The 25,311-nt window shown below is 37.2% G+C and overlaps 1 protein-coding gene across 9 annotated transcripts in view; it reads right to left on the minus strand.

The window, feature by feature from the left end:
- ADGRL3 (adhesion G protein-coupled receptor L3) overlaps window positions 1-25,311 on the minus strand; it is a 955,586-nt gene that overhangs the window by 888,384 nt on the left and 41,891 nt on the right. The window contains exon 1 of one of the 9 annotated variants that reach the window (XM_044945843.2): window positions 17,798-20,952. The exons of the other annotated variants lie outside the window; for them this stretch is intronic. The gene's annotated coding sequence lies outside the window, so the exon portion shown is untranslated. Of the gene's footprint in view, window positions 1-17,797; window positions 20,953-25,311 lie in introns of those variants that run through there. 9 annotated transcript variants of the gene reach the window in all.

Genomic DNA, 25,311 nt, shown 5'->3' on the forward strand with positions numbered 1-25,311 from the left:
ATGGCCTTCCCTGGTGGCTCAGAAGGTAAAGCATCTGCCTGCAATGTGGGAGACCTGGGTTTGATTCCTGGGTTGGGAAGATCCCCTGGAGAAGGGAATGGCAACCCACTCTTGCCTGGAAAATTCCATGGACAGAGGAGCCTGGTAGGCTACAGCCCATAGGGTTGCAAACAGTCGGACACGAGTGAATGACTTCACTTTCACGCTCATCATATATTTTAACATTTAATCATACACATCTTATGGAAGTTACTTGATTGCAAGAAGCATATTTATACTTCCTTGCAAATCCCTGAAGCCTCTAGCACAATGTTAGATACTAAGTACTTACTCAGATGTTTTCTAAATTGAATCATAAAGTAATGATTTTTGAAACTGTAGAAAAGAGGAAATCTAATATGTCAATGGCATATATCTTGGTAACCTATTTGAGTATGCATTGATTTGCATCGCTTTATAACAGAAACTCATATATTTCCAATGAAAGTGAGTGTTTTAGAACATAAATATGTTCAAAGAAAAAAATGTACAAGATACAAAAAGCTAATTATGCCATTTTTCTCCTTTATGTCATCATGTCAGTGAGACACAAGGACTAACTTGCATTTCGGTCAGACTTTATGCAACACAAACACTGAGGATAAAACTGCAAGACTCCAGGCTGTGAGGAAAACTGCTTTGCTGAGTTGCTTACATTGAGGAAGAAGCCTGACCAGTTCTGAATAGTGATGATCTTATATCAAATTGTTATTTGTCTTGATTTTAAAATAATTAAATATGGTGGGAATGGGAGGATGCTGGTGAAAGATTTTATTGGAATATATCATTAATTAGTTTTGAAATAAATTCAATTGATGAAGAAGCATGCCTGAAGTGATACTGGGAGCGAATCAGGCAAATATGGGAATGCTTAAAAATCTTGGCATGACAGAAAAGAAAGCCCAAATTTGTATGTTCTTATCTTAGACATAGGATTTAAGAATGCAAAGTATTAGTATATGAGGTATGCTGCTGCTAAGTCACTTTAGTCGTGTCCAACTCTGTGCGACCCCATAGACAGCAGGCCACCAGGCTCCCCCGTCCCTGGGATTCTCCAGGCAAGAACACTGGAGTGGGTTGCCATTTCCTTCTCCAATGCGTGAAAGTGAAGTCGCTCAGTCGTGTCCAACTCTTAGCGACCCCATGGACTGCAGCCCACCAGGCTCCTCCGTCCATGGGATTTTCCAAGAGTACTGGAGTGGGGTGCCATTATGAGGGCTTTTTTTTAATACTTGTGATACCCAACATACCTATCTATATTTCAAAACTGAATTACTTTATGTTTATTATATATTCACATAAGAACAATATATGATTAATCCTGAGGTAAACACCTTACCTACTGTTACGGACACACTAATTTTATAGGTTTAGGGTCTACAATGAATAGTTATGAATAGTACTGTAAGTTTACTCTTCAAGCAGTCTGACAACATCTCAGGAGTGTCAATGACAATTAGTTGATTTCAATAATACTAAGTGCTTACTATGTGCCTGATACAGAACTAATCACTTTATATGCATTCTGTTATTTAACATAATCGAGAAGCAGTTACTATTTGTAATCCCCTTCTACAAGGTAGAAATCAAGGAGGTAAAATAATATCCCCAATGTTACACATCCCAGAATAGATCAAAAACTTGATCTGAAGGCCACATGAACCACATTAGGATGATGTAACACACATGCTAACACACCCCAGGGTTCTGGTGGGTCCTAAATATTGCAAGAGCAATATGAAGATTCCATTACAATTGGAAAAATCATCATCAATACCGAAACCATGGAGGCTTATAGAGGGAAGTATATCCTCATTTGGGGATCCTCTTATGTTATAAGGGCTTTTTTTTTTTTTTTTTACTGGAACCAAGACTAAATTTTATCAAGGGACCTGGTCCATTAGTTCATTCAGTGCTAATAAGCAAGATCTCTTGGTATTACCAACATTTTAGTATTGGTGGGGTAGAAATTGTAACACTCAGGTTTACAAAAATATTCGTCCTGGGGTCCCCAGGCAGTTGGTAGCCCTAACCTTAAAGGACTCTAACCTGTACCTGTTCATACATCTCTTCTTACTTTGGAGAAAAACAGGCAGTTGAAACCACATACGCATTTTCCCCACAAACCACTGTGCCTTCTGCCCAAAAGTGTGCATGCACATGTACACATAGGTACACACACACACATACATACATCCATACCTTCAGTAAGAAAAATGGATCCAAAAATATTATAAAGTGAAATAATCTTTAATAAGTTCATATGACATAACTATAGAACAGCAAGGACAACATAAGAGCATTACAATGTTTTATTTGACTTTTATTTCAAGACTGTTATCATCAGTAGTGAGGCTTTCTAACTTAATTTTAATATTTATCTCCACTATTTAAATTTGGTACTCAGAGAATAGATTTAAAGTATTCCTAAGCTATCCTAGCCAATGTGTCTAAAACTAAGTTCAAAGAACACAGATCTGTCTAAATATATACCTAGTCTATGACCGTAAACAAATAGATTCACTGGTCTGCACAATATAAACTTGATACCAAAGGAATATTATTGTTTTAAAATAACAATTATAAATAGCACTAATTAGATATCATGAGTAAATATTTAAACTATTGTTTTGAATAACACCTGGAGAAGGAAATGACAATCCACTCCAGTACTCTTGCCTGGAAAATTCCATGGATGGAGAAGCCTGGTGGGCTACAGTCCATAGGATAGCAAAGAGTCAGACACAGCTGAGCCACTTCACTGGTTTGAATAACATTATCCTCTCTCCAAAATTTGGAGCCAAACTTAATTTCTTATTTCTTTCAACAGAGCAAAAAATTAGACCAAGATCAGTGTGATCTTGTGATCTTTTTTGACTCTGTGATCTATCGTAAACTACTATGATATTATTTGTAGGAGGGCAAGTATGTTAGGAATAAACTTGGAAACATGGACCTCATGGAAATACTGGATTTCAATGCCAAAGAATTCAAAATAGTGAAAGGTGAAAATAAAAGCACAGACTATATTTTACAATGAAACTGACTCTAAGCACATTAAGATTTTTTCCTGTACTTTTGTGTACAGCTGGAAATTATTATAATTTTCATATTTCAGTTCATATTAAAATTTGATTGTGTGTATAAAAGACTAGAAACAGAAGAAATGAGAAAAGTAATCACCAAAATGTTAGAATTTTTAATGTATATGCTGTGTTCAGTCATGTCCGACTCTTTGGGACCCCATGGACTGCAGCTTGCCAGGCTCCTCTGTCCATAGGATTTCCCAGGCAAAAGTACTGATGTGGGTTGCCACTTCCTGCTCCAGAGGTCATTACTGACCCAGGGATCAAACCTACATTTCTTGTGTTTCTTACATTAGCAAGTAGATTCTTTAACAGTGCACCACCTATTAAAGTTAGTTTTCAAATATAAAGATTTTTCCATAAATACAAATGACAGGATGTGAGAATACACATAGTCAAATGCATGACACACTTAGCTGGCTTTGCATTTTTAAAATGTGATTCTACCCTGGATGTCCTTCATCATGTTTAGAGTTTATAAACTTGGTTTGTTCTAGATTACAAGTAATGAAAGGTAAAAATTAACACAAAGTAAATCACTAGCAAAGCACAGTAAAAATGTGCTTTCTCAGGTTGATTTAGTGTTGATTAACTCACAATACTCCTTCATACAAAACAAATAAACAAAAGAAGCTAAACTTTGAAGATTTATCTTGAAAGATATGATGTTCCTAAAAATGTCGAGTACTTTTACTGACTCATGCAGAGGAAAAAAGTGTCTGTAATTACTGATACTACCTCAGAGAAGACTCATAATTCTAGTAAATTCTATTCAGTTTGGCAGGAAAATAACTTCTGATTTACTTTTAAATTCTCTAACAACTAAATACTAACTATGTGCTGCAACAATTTAAAGCAATAAGCAAATACCCACAAATGAAGACAAGGGAGACATACATTTTAAAATTAATGATATAAATGATAAAGAATAATTAAAAGGATGATTAAAAGATAGCCAAACAACTAATGTTCATGTTGCCTCAGAATTCTCTATCACAGAATGATCACTTGACTGTAAAGAGCAGAAGAAAAACTGGTCAGAAGGAAAAGTAGAGCTAAAGGTAAGAAAATGTGAAAATGTGTTGAGAAATACTGTATTACTAGGAAAGTATTCCAATCTCCTAGACCATTTGACTAAAGAGCAGATTATTTGAAAGGACTTGCAAAATAGATCCAACAAACGCAGTTATCTTTGAAGGAACTTAAAAGATTGGAGAGGGGTCTGAGTCACCAGGCAGACTCAGACAAATGCATTTTCAATTTGCAAAAGAAGAGAACAGTAAATTCTTCAAGATATCGACATAAGAATTTTACATTATTCTTTTAAAAGCTTACATAACAACTTATTAGGAATTGATTTGTATGGTGCTAGAAAAGGATTTCTTGTTTACCAGGGGCCACCTGGCTACACTAACCATGAGTTATCAGAAATGAAGTACTGAGACACAGACAGCACAGAACAATGGTGAATAGTGAGAGCTCCCAGGAATTATGTACAACCTGTGTGATCCAGGCAAGTAATTTCCACTCCCTACAATTTGATTTCCTATTTGTACAACAGTAATAACAGGGCCTCTTCATAACAGAGTTATGAAAAATAAATGTATTTAATAGTGATGACATAAAACAATAATGCACATCTTCTTAAGCATAAATAATTAAAAATGGCATCTCTAACTACAACATCATCCTTTCTAAACTTATCAGATATGTAAAGAGGGAAGCAAAGAAGATTGAGTTTAACCAGTCCTACCCCTGGTGACATAGCAGTAAAGAACCCACCTACTAATGCAGGAGACATGGGTTCGATCCCTGGGTCAGGAAGATTCCTTGGAGAAGGAAATGGCAACCCACTCCAGTATTCCTCCCTGGGAAATCCCACGAACAGAGGAGTCTAGCAGAATACAATTCCAAGGGGTGTCAAAACAGACAGACACAAGTTAGCAACTAAACAAGAGTTGGGCGTGACTTTGAGACTAAACAACACAAGGCAATTGGTGAGAACACTCATGACAGTCCTGTCCTCACAATGGGATGTACAGAAATAAAATCAAGCCAAGGCTTCTCAGGTGGTGCTAGTGGTAAAGAACCCACCTGCCAATGCAGGAGACATGAGAGAGGTGGGTTTGATTCCTGGGTCAGTAAGATCCCCTGGAGGAGGAAATAACAAACCATTCCAGTATTCCTGCCTGGAGAATCCTATGGACAGAGGAGCCTGGAGGGCTACAATCCATAGGGTCACAAGGAGTTGGATATGACTGAAGCAAATTAGCTGAGTGTTAAAATGCTGCAAGTTTAGTAAAAGAAACCCAAAAAGCATTTAATAAGAGGGCCAGCTGAATCATTTCAGGACCTCTAATGCACCAGTCTATGTATACTGAATATATACAGTATACTGTGTATACTGTAACTTCTGTGTGTAAAAGCTACCTAAGAACAGAAGCTCTTTTCTTGAGAACTTACCACTTTCAAAATTTCACAAAAGTGAGCAAGTCTGTGTTGAAGAACAATGGGATATCAAACCTGATTTGCCAAAAACAAATGCATTCAGTGGTCAGGTAATGTCATTCTAATACCAACCCACAGCATCCTTCTTTAATCTAACATGTGGTTGCTATATTTATGCTACAACTTAAGTTACTTTATTGACATTATCCCTTCCATTTTTTCCATTCACGTAGAAAGTGCAAGAGTGTAAAAAGTAGTAAGAAGGAGCACACAATGACAGAAGTGAAAAGATAACAAGAATGAAAGCAATCACTGGTGCTGAGATGAGCACTGAGTCAGGAGTGGCAGTGACTATGAAAAATGAAGAATAAATCAGAAAACATGAAAAACATTGTAGGTTGATTCGTAAGACAGAAAGACAAGTGACTAGTAAAAAGGAAGAGCTTTGAGTGTGAGGATGACCTAAGGATCAGCATCAACCCTGGATGCCTGTGAAATTGATGTTAGTTCAGGAGACAGACATTTTTCAGAAACTTAATAAGCATGGCAACTACTACTGAGGAACCCATGTTGAAGTCCAGGGATAATTATAGTTCCTAGGCAAGTTCACACTTGTAAAACACAGCACTCAGGAATGGAGAGGCCCCAGAGGAGGGGTCTACTGGGGGGAATGATTCACAACAGAGTAGCAGTCAGCACAAAGCTGAAAAGTGTGCCTTTTAAGGTTTAAGGTTTAGAAATTACAGGACTAGTAGACCTGGTCTTCCAAAGTCGTATCACTTTTAATTTCTTTTATCTTTTTTCCCTCAGAGTTTTAAAATCATTTCAAATGGCACCAAGTAGGTAAAATGTGTAACAGTAAAAATCTGGGTTTCCAGTTTCTAGTAAAATAATCTGAGGACCTGGCAGCACTTACACAATATATGCCCAGTTTAAGACTCTCTGCTTAGATCTTGAAGCTTCTGAGTTTATGATCCCATTTTCAAACTGTCAAAGGACTGAGCCACACACATACTTATATAGGATGGGGAGTATAAGCGGGATAGAAGAGTAACCACGCACTTTGACTAAACCTGAAGATGCTGAATGTAAATCAACTCCTGTAAATGAAACAAACAAGCAAACAAAAAATGCACGAGGTTGAAAAGTAGTTAAAACAGCAAAAGCTAAAGGTAAAAAGCTGTCCTGTTTTAACCAATAATATTGATAATGCACCTTGATTGCTTGTACAGCACTTTGATCAGAATAATGGTTACGCCAAAAATTAAACAAAGGTAAAAAATCAAACTGGAGGCTAAAGTTTAGAAAAATAACCAGTATTATAGAAACATAGGGATTTAGAACTGCCTTTGGAGATTACCTGGTTCGATCCTCAGAGCTCAAAGCATTTGAAGCTAACTTTAATTACAAAGTACATAAAATTTTTAGCAATGATTTTTTTTTAATTTATAAATTTATAAAAGGCTCTGATGGTGTACTAAGTCATAAATACATACATGTATTTATGACTTGGTGGAACTGAACATATAAACAAAGCATCACAACCTCGGCCCCTCTCGCTCTCTGGGCTCTCACCCTGTGACCCAGTCAGGATGCTATAATGAATACCAAAGGGGATCCGGCAGGACACTGTACTACTCCCCGGCCTGTTTGGAAATCAGACAACAGTCCCTCTTGGAGTTAAGTTGTTGGTGCAAAGATTTTCCTCTCTTTTCTCCCAGCAAATGAGAACTATGTTCACCGCTGGAGTAACAGAACGCTGGTTACCTGAGTTCAATAAATACAATACTCTAGAGGTTTGAGACAGTCAAGGAGCCTGATAATTAATGTCCTGTTCATAGCGCAAATAAAGAAGTAAATTAGCAAATACTAAATGCTGAATCTCTGAAATTTGGAATAGACAACTTCTTAAAAAAAAAAATAATCCTATGCAGAATCATTAACATATCATTGCTGTGTCTGCAAATTTCTGGCAGGTTAATTTTTGATAGCTGGGGAAGAGCAAAGCTCCCCACCAATTTTCTAAATCATCTCTAGGCAAACATCTAGGGGCAATCACCTGTAGACTTCTGCCTGAAAGACCCAGGTATGTTTTGAGAAAGCAGTCAGATTCCTGAATGATTTACAAAATTAACTGTCAGAACTGTCCATATGCCTGGCTTAGACTGAAAGTGATAACTAAAAAAATATGCACGACACATTTTAACCTCAGTATCCTCACTTCACTCAGAAATCAAAACATCAAGAAAAGACATATTCATCCTGGCTATCAAATAATTTTTAAACTCCTACTTATGCAAGGTACTCTAAGCATGAGGTCACTATAAATAAAAATGAAACAGCAGGCTTGATACTGAGCAAAAGAAAGTACGGTCATTTAGATGTAAATAAGTTTGCTTTCTGGTTTGAGTAAGTTTAGAAGAGCATCATCAGCCACCAGGTGCTATAATCTCAGGTTTTAAAACATTCGACTGGGGCCCCTCAGAAAATGTACTTTAAATTTGAGAAAACTAAAATACAAGTCAGAAATGATCAAAAATAAATCTGAACAAGTTTGATGATATGCTGTTGCTTCCAAAAAATAAGTGAGATCAATTTGGAAAATTAATGAGACATTCTCTTTGGAAATATAATTGTAACTACAGATCTGAGAAAGAATATTCATTGTAATTTAAAAATCAGAATCAACACATGTATACCTGTGGCGGATTCATTTTGATATTTGGCAAATCTAATACAGTTATGTAAAGTTTAAAAATAAAATAAAATTAAAAAAAAATAAAAAATAAAAAATAAAACTGTTCTCAAGCAGAAAAAAAAAAAAAATAAAAATAAAAATAAAAATCAGAATCACTAATTAGTTGACAATAAATTTTGACCTTTAAAACAAATTAATAAAATCATTTTTATCAAATCTGCAGAAATATTATAGTAACAATCCTGATGGTACAAATATTGGTAAATATTATGTTGATTTAACAATAATTTACTTTTATTATTCCTTATGCCATTTTAAAAGGGATTTACAAGCATTTTGTAAGTGTGCATGCATGCATGTGTGCATGCTTAATCGTTCTGTCGTGTTTGACTCTTTGCAACCCCATGGACTATAGCCCACCAGGCTCCTCTGTCCATGGGAGACAGAGAAGAATACTGGAATGAGTTGCCATTTCCTCCTTCAGGGGATCTTCCACACCCAGGGATCAAACCCAGATCTCCTACATTGGCAGGCAGGTTCTTTACTACTGAGCCACCTGGAAAGCCTTTTTAAAGTGTAATAAGCACTTATTTTGGATTTGTAATATACATACTTGGTTCTGTTCTAAGCATTTTAAAAATAGACAATTTAATCTTCATTAAAACCTTAGGGGCTTCCCTGGTAGCTCAGTGGTAAAGAATCTGCCTGCCAATGCAGGAGACATGGGTTCAATCCTTTCCCGGACCAATGTCATGGAGCAACTGAGCCAGTACTCTACAACTGCTGATCCTGTGCTCTATAGCTTGGAAGCCACAATTATTGAGTCCATGTGCCCTAGATTCTGGGCTCCACAACAAGAGAAGCCAGCACAATGAGAAGCCCACACACCGCAACTAGAAAGTAGCCCCAACTCACTGCAGCTTGAGAAAAGTCTGCACAGCAAAGACCCAGTACAGCCAAAAATAAATATAAACAAATAAATTATTTTTTCAAAAACCTTAGGAAGATATAACTCCTATATGAGAAAAATAAAATGTGCCTGACCACCACAATGACCTTTAAATTTTCTTTTAGAAAAAGATTTATCATAGAGTTGAGAGTGTAAAGGTTGAAGATTAGCAGGATTAAAAGCTAGGATTATATTTTCAGCAATTTTACACCTTTGATGAAAAACTTTACCTGCTTGGTCATATTAAAATGTTGACAGATTAGAGTTTCATTACTTCTGAGAATAACTTACAGACAAACTATCTTCAAATGAAATCATGTTTGTCCCTCATCACTTTCAACCTTCTATAAGGACAGGAGGGCAGTGGGGATGGCCTTACAGTCCTTTGACACACTTTCCAGGGACACAGAAGGTCTATGCCCTGCCCCCTGAACCTGGGAGGGCTTGTGAATTCATCAACTAATAGAATGTGGCAAAAGTGATGCTATGTGCCTTCTGAAGCAAGGTCAAAAAGTGCCATGCCGCTTCCCCTGGGTCGCCTGGAACACTTGATCTCTGAATGTCCCCTTCCAAACACAGCTGTCATACTGGGAGAAATCCAAGCCACACAGAGAGGCCATGTATAGGTTCTCTAGTCAATCGTACAGCTGGACATAGCCTTCACAGCACCACACCCCGGAAACCAGACCTGTGAGTGAAGGAGCCTCTAGATTATCCAGGTCCCAGACCTCAGGCACACTCAGCCATTGGAATCTTCCCCACTGAGTGCCCAGACAAGTGTGGGACAGAGGCAAGCCCTCCGCATATTGTCAGAATTCTGCCCATATAGTGTGTGAGCAAAATAAAAAGGTTATTGATAGTTGTTATTTAGCAATAGATAAATGATCATCTCCCCAATTAAATTAGCTAGCTATCAAGTTCATTTCCATAATAGGAAGAATACTATTTAGTACCAGTAATAAATAGTCATAATCTCTAGCTCCAGATAAATGGTTAACAAACTTCACATTCATGATTTTCTTTAACTCTCCCTCCTTGACCTAAAAAACAAGTATAATAAATATTCCCATTTATGAAGATGAGATAGTAAGTAGTCTCTGAAAATGGCAGAACACATACCAGAACAAGTATTTACTTGGGAGTTATTTGGAAGAACTTAGTTATTAGTAGTCCATTGCTCATTTGGGAGGAAAAATAGTCCAATTCCTTTCATAAAAGTGTATGTCAAATATATATACACTACTATATATAGATAGATAGCCAGTGGGATTTGCTGCATGACTAAGGGAACTCAAAAGGGTGACCTGTGATGACCTAGATGGGTGGGATGCAGTGGGAGGTGAGAAGAAGGTTTGAGAGGAAGGGGACATATGTATACCTAAGGCTGATTCACATGGATGTATGGCAGAAACCAACACAGTATTTTAAAGCAATTATCTTACAATTGAAAATAAATAATTTTTTAAAATTAAATGTATTAATAAAGGATAGAAATGGTATGGACCTAACAGAAGCAGAAGATATTAAGAAGAGATGGCAAGAATACTCAGAAGAACTGTATAAAAAAGATCTTCATGACCCAAATAATCATGATGGTGAGATCACTCACCTAAAGCCAGACATCCTGGAATGTGGAGTCAAGTGGGCCTTAGGAAGCATCACTACGAACAAAGCTAATGGAGGTGAAGGAATTCCAGTTGAGCTATTTCGAATCCTAAAAAATGATACTGTGAAAGTGCTAAACTGAATATGTCAGCAAATTTGGAAAACTCAGCAGTGGCCACAGGACTGGAAAAAGTCAGTTTGCATTCCAATCCCAAAGAAAGGCAATGCCAAAGAGTGCTCAAACTACTACACAACTGTACTCATTTCACACGCTAGTAAAGTAATGCTCAAAATTCTCCAAGCCAGGCTTCAGCAATATATGAATCGTGAACTTCCAAATGGTCAAGCTGGTTTTAGAAAAGGCAGAGGAACCAGAGACCAAATTGCCAACATCCGCTGGATGATGGAAAAGCAAGAGAGTTCCAGAAAAACATCTATTACTGCTTTATTGACTATGCCAAAGCCTTTGACTGTGTGAATCACAATAAACTGTGGAAAATTCTGAATGAGATGGGAATACAAGACCACCTGACCTGCCTCTTGAGAAACCTGTATGCAGGTCAGGAAGCAACAGTTAGAACTGGACATGGAACAACTGACTGGTTCCAAATAGGAAAAGGAGTAGATCAAGGATGTATATTGTCACACTACTTATTTAACTTATATGCAGAGTACATCATGATAAACACTGGGCTGGAAGCAGCACAAGCTGGAATCAAGATTGCTGGGAGAAATATCAATAACCTCAGATATGCAGATGACACCACCCTTATGGCAGAAAGTGAAGAAGAACTAAAGAGCCTCTTGATGAAAGTGAAAGAGGAGAGTGAAAAAGTTGGCTTAAAGCTCAACATTCAGAAAACTAAGATCATGGTACCAGGTCCCATCACTTCATGGCAAATACATGGGGAAACAGTGGAAACAGTGGCCGACTTTATTTGGGGGGGCTCCAAAATCACTGCAGATGGTGATTGCAGCCATAAAATTAAAAGACACTTGCTCCTTGGAAGGAAAGTTGTGACCAACCTAGATAGCATATTAAAAAGCAGAGACGTTACTTTGCCAACAAAGGTCCATCTAGTCAAGGCTATGGTTTTTCCAGCATTCATGTATGGATGTGAGAGTTGGACTGTGAAGAAAACTGGGCACTGAAGAATTGATGCTTTTGAACTGTGGAGTTGGAGAAGACTCTTGAGAGTCCTTTGGACTGCAAGGAGATCCAACCAGTCCATCCTGAAGGAGATCAGTCCTGGGTGTTCATTGGAGGGACTGATGTTGAAGCTGAAACTCCAATACTTTGGTCACCTGATGCGGAGAGCTGACTCATTTGAAAAGACTCTGATGCTGGGAAAGATGGAGGGCAGGAGGAGAAGGGGACGACAGAGGATGAGATGGTTGGATGGCAACATCGACTCAATGGACATGAGTTTGTGTGAACCCTGGGAGTTGGTGATGGACAGGGAGGCCTGGTGTGCTCTGGTTCATGGGGTAGCAAATAATCAGACACAACTGAGCAACTGAACTGAACTGAACTGAAAGGAAAATAATGTACCATTTTACAATAACAAAAAAATGTATTAATGTATACGCCACTGAACTTTTATTTTCAAGGGTATTTTCTTGAAATAGCTCAAATCTGATTAAACCTGCAATTCTTAGAACTCCAGAGAGGAAAATAAACAATTTGATACCTCAGGAAACAAAACTTAATGGTATAAAATTGTGAGGGCTGCTTAAAGCCCACCAGATCAGCCCACCCTCACTATCCTTCTTTATATAAAAATCAGCAACCACCACGAAGACCTACATGGTCTTAAAAGCCCTAAAGAGAATGGGATTTCTACAGTTACATCATTTAAAAAGAAGGACCTTAGAGATCAGCCAATCCAATGCCTCCTTTGACAAGGAGACTAACCATGTGGCTTGCCCAGGCCTGCCCTTCTTTACTGACACTCTTTTAGCATCCTTGACTAAAGAGCAGCCTGCTTCTTTAAGGAGACTGATTATTTCAGTAAACTCCACAGTCTCCAAAATTTCAGAATAGATTAATCCTGGCTGTGGCTAATCCTTTTCCACTTCAAAGGGTGACTAATCCCCAGTTATCGGTTATATTTAGGGCATGAAGATAGAATGTCCCTTTGCTATGTAAGGCATTATAGAAGAGAGACAATACAAGGAGACACCAATTGCAAACAAAGCACATATTAGTCCCAAAAGTGAAGTAATTCACAAGTTAATGTGGATCATCATATCCTAAGTGTCCATAAAGCCCTGAGACTTCCTGCTGCTCTAATGTTGCAATAATGACAAGGGAAAGAGAATTAGAAAAGTAACCATGGTGATGTTTACTCTGTCCCAGGACTAAGCATCACTCATGCACTATCTCCCTCAACCCTCACACAAACACCATGGGGAGGATATTCTTTTGCCAAAATTACAGTTGAAAAAACTGAAAACTGGAGAAGCAACCATCATGTATATGAACAATGACAAGTTGCATATTAAATCCATTCTCCTTTTTTTTTCTTTATTTCATCGAAGGGGGTAATGTCCCCAGCTTAAAGACTACGTTTCTTCCCAACCACCCTTGTAGCTAGGTGTGGCCATGTTATTACATTCAGGCTATATATACGTGCTGTGTGGAATTTCCTAGAAGGCCTTGATTTAGCTGAAAAATGCATTCCTTTTGTGCTTCCTGCTTTGCATTTTTCCTTCCTTCCTGCAATATGGAATGTAGATGAGGTCGCTTCAGCTCCAGAAGCCATGGCATAACATAAGGTGATCCTGAGAATGAAAGCCAGAGTCAAAAGGTGGAAGGAGGCAAGAGCCTTGGTCTCTGAAGACCATGGAAACAACCTCAACCATGTATGCCCACTGAGAGATTTCTTTTCCAAGACAGAGAAACTTCTATACTGTTTAGGCTCCTAACATGCTGGGTTTTCTGAAAAATGCTATGAGACACAGCGAATCCTTACTAATGTATTACCTTTACAGAAAAATATTGCCAAACAAAATGTTGAAAGCTCCTAAAAAAATTAAAACTCAATTCATACCTAAGAATCTACTTCACTGTAATTTCTATTTCATCCGGCAAAGGATCTATACTTCAAGATTGAATGTACAAATTTAGACACTGAAGACTATAATTGTCTAAACTGCATAATTCTGCTTGGATCATATTGCAGGCAGGGAGGTGAGATGGAGAAGGGAGCTAAGCAAGTTAAAGACAGCTTGAGGAAGAATCAGAAATGCTACAGTTAGTTGACTCAAAGCTTTATGCTGTGCACGTACAATACAACCAACCAAGAAATTGTACCCATTATTTACCCAGTGACAGATAAAGGAAAATGAGGTGTAGCTCGATAAACAAGCTCTCTGCTAAAGCAGATTTAGACACTATTCATCCCCTTCTTTTCAGCCTAGAAGCCTACTTAGCTGGAACTGTAAAATAAATTCCAACACTCAGAACATTTCAAGGAGGAATAATTTTCAAAACTGGCTCAGGCTTTATTTTTCTTCACTTTGAAATTGATTAGATGTACTGTTAAAAGAAAAATTGGTTGATGTCTAAAAAAAGAGTATTTTAGACAAATATAAGACAGCTAATTTTAGATGCTTTGCTATTACCCATTTCTGCCCATGTGTCATCAACCCACAGAAAAATCACGTCAGATTAGGTTTTACTGCAGATCAAATTATATCAATCAATGTATCAGTATTTGCCGTTTAGTCAACTGATTATAAAATCAGCAGTGAAATTTGTTTTTTAAAAGACTTTAAACAAACAAACAGACTAAGGCAGTGGAAATATCTTAGAAAATAATGGAAATCAAACTCAATATACTTGGAAAGAAATGTTACATAATAGTAATTTAACTTCAATTTACAGCATGCCTAGTCATATGTAACTTTCTAAAATGAAGCATTTCAACAACTGACCATGGGTCTGTTTTAGAAGATAATCTGAAAATCTATGAGAGTGACAAAAAAATATACAGTACCACTTGATCAAACTGCTAAAGAAGCAAAGACAAGTAAATGAGAAAGCTTCAACTCAGTAAGTTAACACTGCATTTCACACATGTAGCAGTTTACCCCTCTGGAACTTTTTTTAAATTTATTTACTTTTTATTGAAAGATAATTGCTTTACAGAATTTTGTTCTTTTCTGTCAAACCTCAACATGATATAGGTATATATATATGCCCTCCCTTTTGACCCTCCCTCTCTGAAACTTTTAAATGGTATTCAAATTAGTTTACTGCTCTCCTTGTGGGGGATGTCTGGAGCAAATAGAAAAGCTCTAAAACATAAATCACATTAATTCTGTTTTGAACAGTTTCATGCTTCCTTAAAGCATTACTAATAAACTGTAAATTCACATCGGTGTCTTTGCTCTTAACTCTGTGAGCTAGGACACAATCACAGAAATAAAGTCTGCATGCAATAAATAACCTTTGAATAAATAATGAGTCAGTGAATGACAATGCACCAGATTATGTCCCATAAGATCTGGATATTCCAGCTCTAATAACTGGCTGAACGACTTGATTAATTCATACAAGGGGGACAGAAGGGTATAATTAGACTATATAATAAAGAATATTCATATTTTAATATATTAGAATATATAATAAAGACATTCCAATCAAGTTTGAGATAGATCTAGGTTCAAATCCTGATATAGCCAGGCAGTAGGGTGGGATCTACCATGGCTGATCTTCCATTTTTTTCAACTGTAAAGAAAAAGTTAATAATGCATAACTTCCATAGCCACTGTGATGTATTGTTCCTGGTACTCTTCTGGACAAACCTTTGTTCTTGATCTAAAAGGAAAAGCTGCTATTATTATTATTATTATTAACATCTTTGAGTATCATTTTATTATTTAAGGAAAGGAATAACAATTTCTGGTAAAGCTATATTTCATGGAGGCTGGGAAAATGCAATCAGATTTTTTTATGTGAAAATGCATTAAAACATAAAATGCTATATAATGTAAATAATGGTAGAATTATTCTGTTATTCAAACCCCACAACTGACTGAAATTTAGCAAAAAGTGTCATTACTTAAATATCATTGTGGGGCAAGAAAATGAACAACTGTCAATTATGGCATTAGGTGGGAAGTATGGTGCAAAACGGAGAAGGCAATGGCACCCCACTCCAGTACTCTTGCCTGGAAAATCCCATGGATGGAGGAGCCTGGTAGGCTGCAGTCCATGGGGTCGCTAAGAGTCGGACACGACTGAGCGACTTCACTTTCAATTGGAGAAGGAAATGGCAACCCACTCTAGTATTCTTGCCTGGAGAATCCCAGGAACCAGGGAGCCCGTTGGGCTGCCGTCTAGAGGGTCGCACAGAGTCGGACACGACTGAAGCGACTTAGCAGCAGCAGCAGCATGGTGCAAAATTGGAGAAGGCAATGGCACCCCACTCCAGTACTCTTGCCTGGAAAATCCCATGGATGGAGGAGCCTGGTAGGCTGCAGTTCATGGTGTCACTGAGGGTTGGACAGGACTGAGCGACTTCACTTTCACTTTTCACTCTCATGCATTGGAGAAGGAAATGGCAACCCACTCCAGTGTTCTTGCCTGGGGAATCCCAAGGACAGGAGAGCCTGGTGGGCTGCCTTCTATGGGGTCGCACAGAGTCGGACATGACTGAAGCGACTTAGCAGCAGCAGCAGCATGGTGCAAAATATGCCCTTCAAAATATTTTAACTGCTATCACAAATTATGCAGATGGGGTATTTAAAAACCCACCTAAGTTTCACAATCCACACCATCAAAAAGTAAATGCCCTATGAACTTTTACAAAGAGCTAAACTTTATAGAATTTACAATGCACAAATTGTCATATACATTTTGGTCTGCCTATAGGAGGTAGTCGGAGAAGGCAATGGCACCCCACTCCAATACTCTTGCCTGGAAAATCCCATGGAGGAGCCTGGTAGGCTGCAGTCCATGAGGTCACTAAGAGTCGGATATGACTGAGCAACTTCACTTTCACTTTTCACTTTCATACACTGGAGAAGGAAATGGCAACCCACTCGTGTTCTTGACTGGAGAATCCCAGGGACGGGAGAGCCTGGTGGGCTGCCGTCTATGGGGTCGCACAGAGTCGGACACGACTGAAGTGACTTAGCAGCAGCATAGGAGGTAGTATACAAGGGAGATTTCTATTTATAAAAGCACCCCCTGAATAGGAGTAGAATATGATGAAGGCTCTTTGTTTGCTGTACTCATTTCTTTATCCCCTGGATGTAGCTCAATGTCAGGAACATTATATTTTTTATTAATGGCTAAATGAATTCAGCTAAAACTAAAAGTGCCTGCTTTTGATCATGCTTTAAAAAGCCAATATGCTCCTGACAAAAATATCTGAAACTAAAGCATATGGAAAAAAACTAACTATTTGCTTCTTTTCCTTTTCTTTAGAAACATCTCAATCTCAGATTGTTATATTATTAGTGTTTGCTTAAAAGATAATCAGTAGAAGCACTCAATTGTGTGGCCTTATAGACTGTAAACCTAGTTTCTTTCCTATAAGCACATGATAAAATTTGATGCTCCACAAATAGGTAATCAGAGTAAAAAGCATTCACCCCAATTCTGATCCATTACCCCCTCCCCCAAAAAATTTGAAAACTCATCTTGGTTAAAATACTGTATAGGAAAAGGGTTATTAGCATAAATCTATTATTTAGGATATAAATAATCTTCATTTGTTCTGGGCAAAATAAAATTAAAGTAATAACATGACAAAAGACAAAATCAATTGAAACTTGCTATAGATTGAGACATAGTCAAAGTCATAATGCCAAATTCCAACCAAATACATATTTAAATTTAAACTTATGGAGAAACTAAATAATTATGGACAAACAATTATTAAGGTTTGTGAACATTTTCATAATATAATACCCTTTTAGGGTCCCAAACTGCAGCAGGATAGCAATGACTAAACTTACCTCCAATGCCAATGCCTGATATTTGTAAGTTTTGCTAGTTACTCACCCCAGAATGAGTCCCACTATGAACCATTCTACAGAAAACTCCTCCCTGATCACCAGTAACAAGACAGATGGCAGCTGGGCTATTTTGTGTAATAAGGAACTTGGGTTTTCAACATGGTGAGGGAAAAGAACCAGAAGCCTGGCACCTGTGAATCTGTGGCCCCACCCTTTCACTATATAAGGAGAATCAGCTGTTGCCTCAACAGCTGGCAGGTGGCCGATGGAAAGAGATCTGAAAGGAGTTGTAGATTTTATGTAGATTTTTAGAGGAACGCCATAGTCAGGAGGCAACAGGGAGTAGCACAGAGGAAAAAAGAGGAGGGTGGAAAAGAAACAGGAAGAAGAGAAACAGAGAAATAGCCTACTGATGCGAACACACCATGGCAGGAATTACTTATAGAAATTATGGGAGCTAATGAGAGACCTTGTTAAAAAAAAAAAAAAAAAAAAAGATATCTGCCTGAAGGTATTTTATTGCCTTATCTAAAAGGAGCAAAGCTAGATTATTACTTGAACTATTTCCTCACCCTTCCATCTGTTTACCACTTAATGCTATTACCATGCAGTAATGTGTTTTAAATAAACTATGGCCATTATAAACAGGTAGATATTTGTGACAAATGTCAAGAAGACGACGACTCTGGCTTCCCCAGCAGACCACATTTTGAGACCAACAACCTATTCAAAGGCATTGGTTTACTCAGCAAACCTAGACTGATGTCAACCATGCCTCCCCCACCCCCTGCCCTCCACTGGACTAGAAAATGAATGAAGCATGGACATGGCCTCCAGAAACTGCATGTTGGAGAGAAAGGTTTCAACACTAGTAACAATGCTACCTGTGACACACTAAAAGCATGCAAAAGAAAGACAGTAGCTAGGCTAGGGGAAGGACCTGGGGAAGATGCTAAGAAAAAAGGGGCAAGCTGCAAAGCTTCATAAATTCAAGTAACATTCCAGCCAGTCTTGAAGGATGACTGGGGTTTATCTGAAGAGGAACTTTTTAAAAAGATATTTCAGGAAAAGAATAGCACATGCAAATATAAGCACCATGATAGATGGGCAAAGGAAGCTGACTGGGAGACAAGTGAAAGGATCTGCTGAGGTTCGGCTGAGGCTAAAAACCTTACATGTGTAATAGCACTGATCCACAAGTCTATTTGGTTTTCTTTAGCTGTTCTTGACAGTCTGCCAAAGAAAGCAGAAGTAAGGACAGCAAAATTGAATGTGCTGGGGGCCTCCCTGGTGGCTCATTGTAAAGAATCCATCTGCCAATGCAGGGGACACCGGTTTGATCCCTGGTCTGGGAAGATCCCACTTGCAGAGGAGAAACTAAGCCCTTGGGCCACAGCCATGGGGCCTGTGCTCTGCAGCCTGGGAACCACAACTTCTGAGCCCATGTGCCACAACTACTGAAATCCGCATGCCCTAGAGCCTGTGCTCCCCTACAAGAGAAGCCACCGCAATGAGAAGCCCTCACACCCCAACAAAGAGTAACCCTTGCTCACAACAACTAGAGAAAAACCTAACAGCAAGGAAGATCTAGCACAGCCAAAAATCAATAAAAAATAAATTTGTTTAAAAAAAATTGAATGTGCTTCAGAGGAGAAACGATGAGAAAGAAAGACAATGCCAAGATGCTGTCTCTCCATTTACCACTACCCAATCGTCTCTCTTGTTTACATCTTAGTTCTTCACACCAGGATCTGCAGAAGAGTAGGGCAAGGAGAGGATGATGTGGAAAGGACCCCTTTTAATAAACCCTTCAAAACCCTTCACATCTCTCTGAACAAGTATTATTTTATTAAAGAAAAACAATATAAGGTGTAATAAGCAAAGATGAGTGGCAGAAAATAGAGAAGAAAACCAGATCAGAGGCACATGATATAAGAGAATATGCCCTATGTATATTTACATATGTGTACATCTATTTAAAGAGAGAAAAAGAAACACCAGTTTTATGTTTATTACTCGTACAGTTATTTAGGCCTCATGGAAAAAGCAAACCAAGGTCAGCAACTCTTCTATAATACTACTTAAGTGACTTTTATTTCTATTCTATCAAATGGGTATTTGTGTCATTAAAACATTTTTATAAGGAAAATATTCCCCACAGAAGACTTGAAATACAAGTTTAACTCTCAATGTGTTTTCTGATCAGTAAAACACAATCCCTCCCCTTTCATCAAATTTACTACTGCATAAATCAGTGTAACTGGAGTCAGCTAATAAACTTTCACAAGCAAAGGTCTCATGCTGAACTCCATAACCCACAAATATTTGCTCTATAAAATATGACAGGTTGGGAAAGTTAGGTAGATCTGGACAGCAATAAATGATCCTAATTTTTGTATTCTATCAATGAGTTGTATTTGAAATTGCCAGTACAAATTTACTTTCAATGGAGAAAAAAATCATAAGTCCAAGGATAGAATTTAATCAAAATATTTTAGTAGTGAAGTAAAATTTAATTTAAATTAATCTTAATAGCGTGGTTAGCTTCATTTGATTGCACAGTGATATAATGTCCTTTAACTTATTTTATGATGATGGTATTAAAATCAACCTTGGATTTCATTCACAAATCAGACATAAGAGACTTTTAATTTTATTTGCTGAAGATTTCCACCAATACAAACATGACTTCCCTTGAAAGGTCTCTGAAGGAAAAGGAACTAGAATGGATATTAAATAGCTTTCCGTCAAAACAAAATGACAGCTCTAAAAAAAAGCCAATATTAGAATTAACAAAGCTTTCTTTAAATATTACTAGTAAGTATTTAAAGCTTAAGCTAGTTTCTATCAAGATACCTACTATTAGGGGGAACCATAATCCCCTCTCTCATGTTGACACGTCTACTCCCAAGAGGAAAACATATTTAACAATCTCTTCATTCTGTAGTCACTGCTGCCCTTGTAAGAAGCAGAGATTACTTGGTGGGTAATTTCATGTACTTCAATTTAGTGAGAAAAAGGTGTAAAAAGTTTGCCCAAAACCTGGGTGTCTTTTCCCACTTGGTCTGAACAAGTTTAACTCCAGGGAAGAAGTATTTGAGAAGCCATTTGGCAGCAGGTCCAGGCCGTGATTTCTTTCTTTTTTTTTTTTTTTTTTTTTAAATTGAAGGATAATTACAATATTATGTTGGTTTCTGCCATACATCAACATGGGTCAGCCATAGGTATACATATGTCCTCTTCCTGTTGAGCCTTCCTCCCACCTTCCACCCCACACCTATAGGTTGTTACAGAGCCCTGGTTTGAGTTCCCTGAGTCATACAGCAGATTCCCACCAGCTATCTATCTATTTTACATGTTAGTGTCTATCTTTCCATGCTACTCTCTCCATTCATCCTACACCCCACCTTCATGTCCGTAAGTCTGTTCTCTGTCTGCATCTCCACTGCTACCCTGCCAGACTGTGGTTTCTAATTGATATAATAATAAAGTAATATATAACCAGTAATAATAAAGTAGATGGTTTGATCTCTACCTGACTTGTGTTTATTTCCCATTTGGTTTGAAATTGAACTCCCTACACCAAATACACAGTGGGGTCACGGTGTTCTTACCAATTCACCTCCTGAAATTCTACTCATCTTTAAATGTTCATGTTAGTATCACCAATTTCAGTAAACATTTCATTGCTTCTCTTGTTGAAATTAACTTTCTCCTCAATGTTACCAGGGCACTTTGTAGTTTGCTTATAGCACTTGTCCTATTTCTTCACTAGCTTACAAATAAAGCCAGAGACAATAAATTATTGGTGTGTTTTTCAAATAATGCCTTGCATAGAACTATTCAATAATTGTAAAATTAAATTCTAAAATGTATATATTCCTCAATGTGAGGACATTGAAATCAAGAATGTGTTATGAAGAGAATGACAGTCTGCAAAAATGAAATCATCATATATATTCTATTTAGCCAACAAATAAGACTGCATTCCTGAATAGTTCAGGGGAAACTGTTAGCCAGCAGCCTTCAGGCAATGGTAACTTGTGCACTAGGAATTTCTATGTATTTTCTGCACTGCTAGTTCTAATGTTTATGAAAAATTTATACAAGTCTTTCAATGGAAAGCTCCTCACTGATAAACCCCAGCCTTGGTTTTTCTTGAGATTTCAGACATTATTCCTAATTTTATGCTTATATAAATAAGAGATTTTATGTTCAAAATAATGCAGATATCCTTTGATTCAAATAAAAATCAGTGTATGAAATAATGGGAAAAAGGAAAATTGCAGAAGCATTCTAATAATTATACATAGGCTTCCTTGTGGCAATTAACAATGTTTAAAAAACACTGAAGCACAATTTCATCGGTCTGAAAGGCACTCATTCACCTCATTTAACAAATATTTACTGAACACCAACTACATGCCCAGTCCTCTACAGGGACGGGAACTGCAGCAGTGCAACATAATAGACGTAAATCCCAGCCTCACTGAGGTTACAATCAGTATAAAGTGCTAGATATTAAACAGATAATCAGGCGAATAAAATTATGATTTAGGTTTGCCCAGAAAAAAAGGAATTAGGTGAGAGTAGTGAGCAAAGAATTACATGATCAGGAATATTCTAATAATATAAATTGTGCCATACACCATCACAAATTTAGTAATTGTTAACATTTACATATATTAAGAAACATAAAACCTATTTCTCTCAAGTAATATATTGTTAAACAAAATGAGAATATAAATCTCAAACCATGCCTAGAGTACATGGTATAGCGAGTGTATTTTTGTATGCACAAGTAAAAAAAGTTACATTATGCTATAACCAAGTGATAAATATGGTGATGCTTATTAAAGTACCGGAAAGACTCAGGTTAAAATTGGACAATGGAAGAGAGGTCACTCCCAATTCAAACTACATATTCTGCTTATAAGTAATTTACAAATTTTATAAAAACCAAATATCTTGATAGAAAGCACAATTTAATTTTTTTCCTTTATATTACCCATCCTAAAAACGAAACAATTATGGAAAAGTAATTGCCTAGCAAAAGCATTTCCAAGACACATAGAGATTAACCTGGCTAAAATGGATATTGACAAAAGTAATTTCAATATATTGATGCCTAATTCAAGATTACCTATGCTTAGTATGATAATCTCTAGGTCCATCCATGTTGCAGCAAGTGGCATTATTTCATTTGTTGTGGTGTAGTATTCCACTGCATGGATACACCACATTTGCTGTATCTATTCATCTGTCAATGGATATTAAGGTTGCTTCCATGTATGAGGCTACTGAAAACAGTGCTGCTATGAACGTTGGGGTGTATGTATTTTTTCAAATTAGTTTTCTGTGGATATATACCCAAGAGTAGGATTCCTGGATCATGTGGCAACCCTATTTTTAGTTTTTTTAGGAACCTCCATATTATTTACAACAGTGGCTGTGCCAGTATACATCCCCACCAACAGTCTTCAATGGTTCCCTTATCTCCACACTCTCTCCAGCATTTGTTATTTGTAGATCTTTTCATAATGATCCTTCTGACTGGTGTGAAGTAATATCTCTTTGTACTTTTGATTTGCATTGATCTAATAATTAGAGATGGTGAGCATCTTTTCATGTGCCTATTGGCCACCTACATGTCTTTTTTAAAGAAATATCTATTTGGATCTTTTGCTCATTTTTGATTGGATTGCTTGGAGTTTTTTTGTTGTTATTGAGCTGTATGAACTATTTGTATATTTTAGAAATTAATTTGTTGGTCAAATCGTTTGCAGTTATCTTATCCCATTCTGTAGGTTCTTTTTGTTTCATTTATGGTTTCCTTTAGCTTATAAGCTTGATTTGGTCCTATTTATTTTTTATTGCCTTAGGAGACTGACCTAAGAGATTATTGGTATGACACGTCAGAGAATGTTTCGCCTATGTTCTTTTCTAGGAGTTTTATGGTGCCATGTCCTACATTTAAGTCTTTAAGTCATTTTGAGTTTATTTTTGTGTATGGTGTGAGGGAGTGTCCTAACTTCCTTGATTTACATGGTGCTGAAGATGGACTTGTCTTTATATTGAACTTAGGGAATAAAAGGTCTTGTAGAGATGAGCAGAAAAGGAAATCTGAGATCTATTTGGAAACATTCCTGTTAGTTAGGTCTGAAAACTGAAATGCATGCTTGCCAAACAGTCATTCACCTTATTATCTTTTGATATTCAACTAAATACACACTCAAGTAAACAGGTATTTCAGTTTACGAACTTAAGCCAGTTGTTTCTCAAGAATGCTGTTCTCAACTATTTTCTAATTCTAAAGTAAAAACTCTCCTGCTTCAATGTCATATTTAGTTTTACCTATTTTCAATGGATGTGATACCCTGAAAGAAAATCTTATTCTCTCCATGTTAAAATTTCATTACCTTCAAGTACCATTTAAACCCTCCAAAGAAATAAAGCATTATATCTTGAAGCTTCTTTTTTTTTCTTTTCTAGAAATCTTCTTTGACTCATTTTTTGCTCTTTCCCTCTGTTTGTATTTAAGTGGGCAGGCAGCAAACTGTGAGAATAGAGATCTAGGTTGTCAATTATTCTGCTCACTCAGAGCTTAAGTGTTGTGTTTGATGTCTCCTGGGAGAAACTAATACCCATAGTAACAGATGTAAAAGCACTTACTTTAGGGCTATTTTAAATGGTATGACTAGTTTAAAAAAAATTCTATATAGCAACATGTCTCCCAGGCACTGGGGATTAGTGGCGATTTTCTCTTTAAATGTCATTGGCTAAACTCTCACGATGTTGATGTTTGATATACACTGAGTCAAAAACATGTTTAGCATCCCTATACATTATCACTCTCTTCTCTACCTTTAGCCTAAAAATGCAGTCCATATTGTATATATGGAAAAAGAGCCTTCAATTTATATAAGTATTTCACCATTCATGGTTTGACTGTTTTCTCCTGTCATTTGTTGAGGAAACCATTTAAATAAAAAACAAAACAGAAACTGCCACTGCTAGGCACCAATTCTGGAGGGGACACCTCAGCTTATCTGTAAGAAATTCTATATGAAGAAGAGCTACGATGGATACAATGACCAGCAGAACAAGGCTTTCTGGAGAGGAGGCAGAGGCATACATGATGCTCACAAGAGAGTACAACAAAGGGGTTTAGCTAGCCTACAGGTGCTTAGCACTTACTTTCTTTGTTAGGCTTAACTAACAAAGCACTTATTTTCTTTGTTAGGCTTAACTAAGCTAAAATAAATGGGTTTTCTGTATTTTTTAAATGTAGGTCATCACGTTGTTGTTCGGTCGATAAGCTGTGTCCGACTCTTTGTGACCCCATGAACTGCAGCATGCCAGGCTTCACTGTCTTTCACTATCTCCCAGAGTTCACTCAAACTCATGTCCATTGAGTCAGTGTTGCCATCTAACCATCTCATTCTCCTATCTCGTATTACTTAACATTATACTATATAGTATACATATATTATATGTATATAATTTGCATATAC

Source organism: Bubalus bubalis, chromosome 7 (assembly GCF_019923935.1).
Source record: "Bubalus bubalis isolate 160015118507 breed Murrah chromosome 7, NDDB_SH_1, whole genome shotgun sequence".
In the NCBI taxonomy this organism is placed as follows: Eukaryota; Metazoa; Chordata; class Mammalia; order Artiodactyla; family Bovidae; genus Bubalus; species Bubalus bubalis.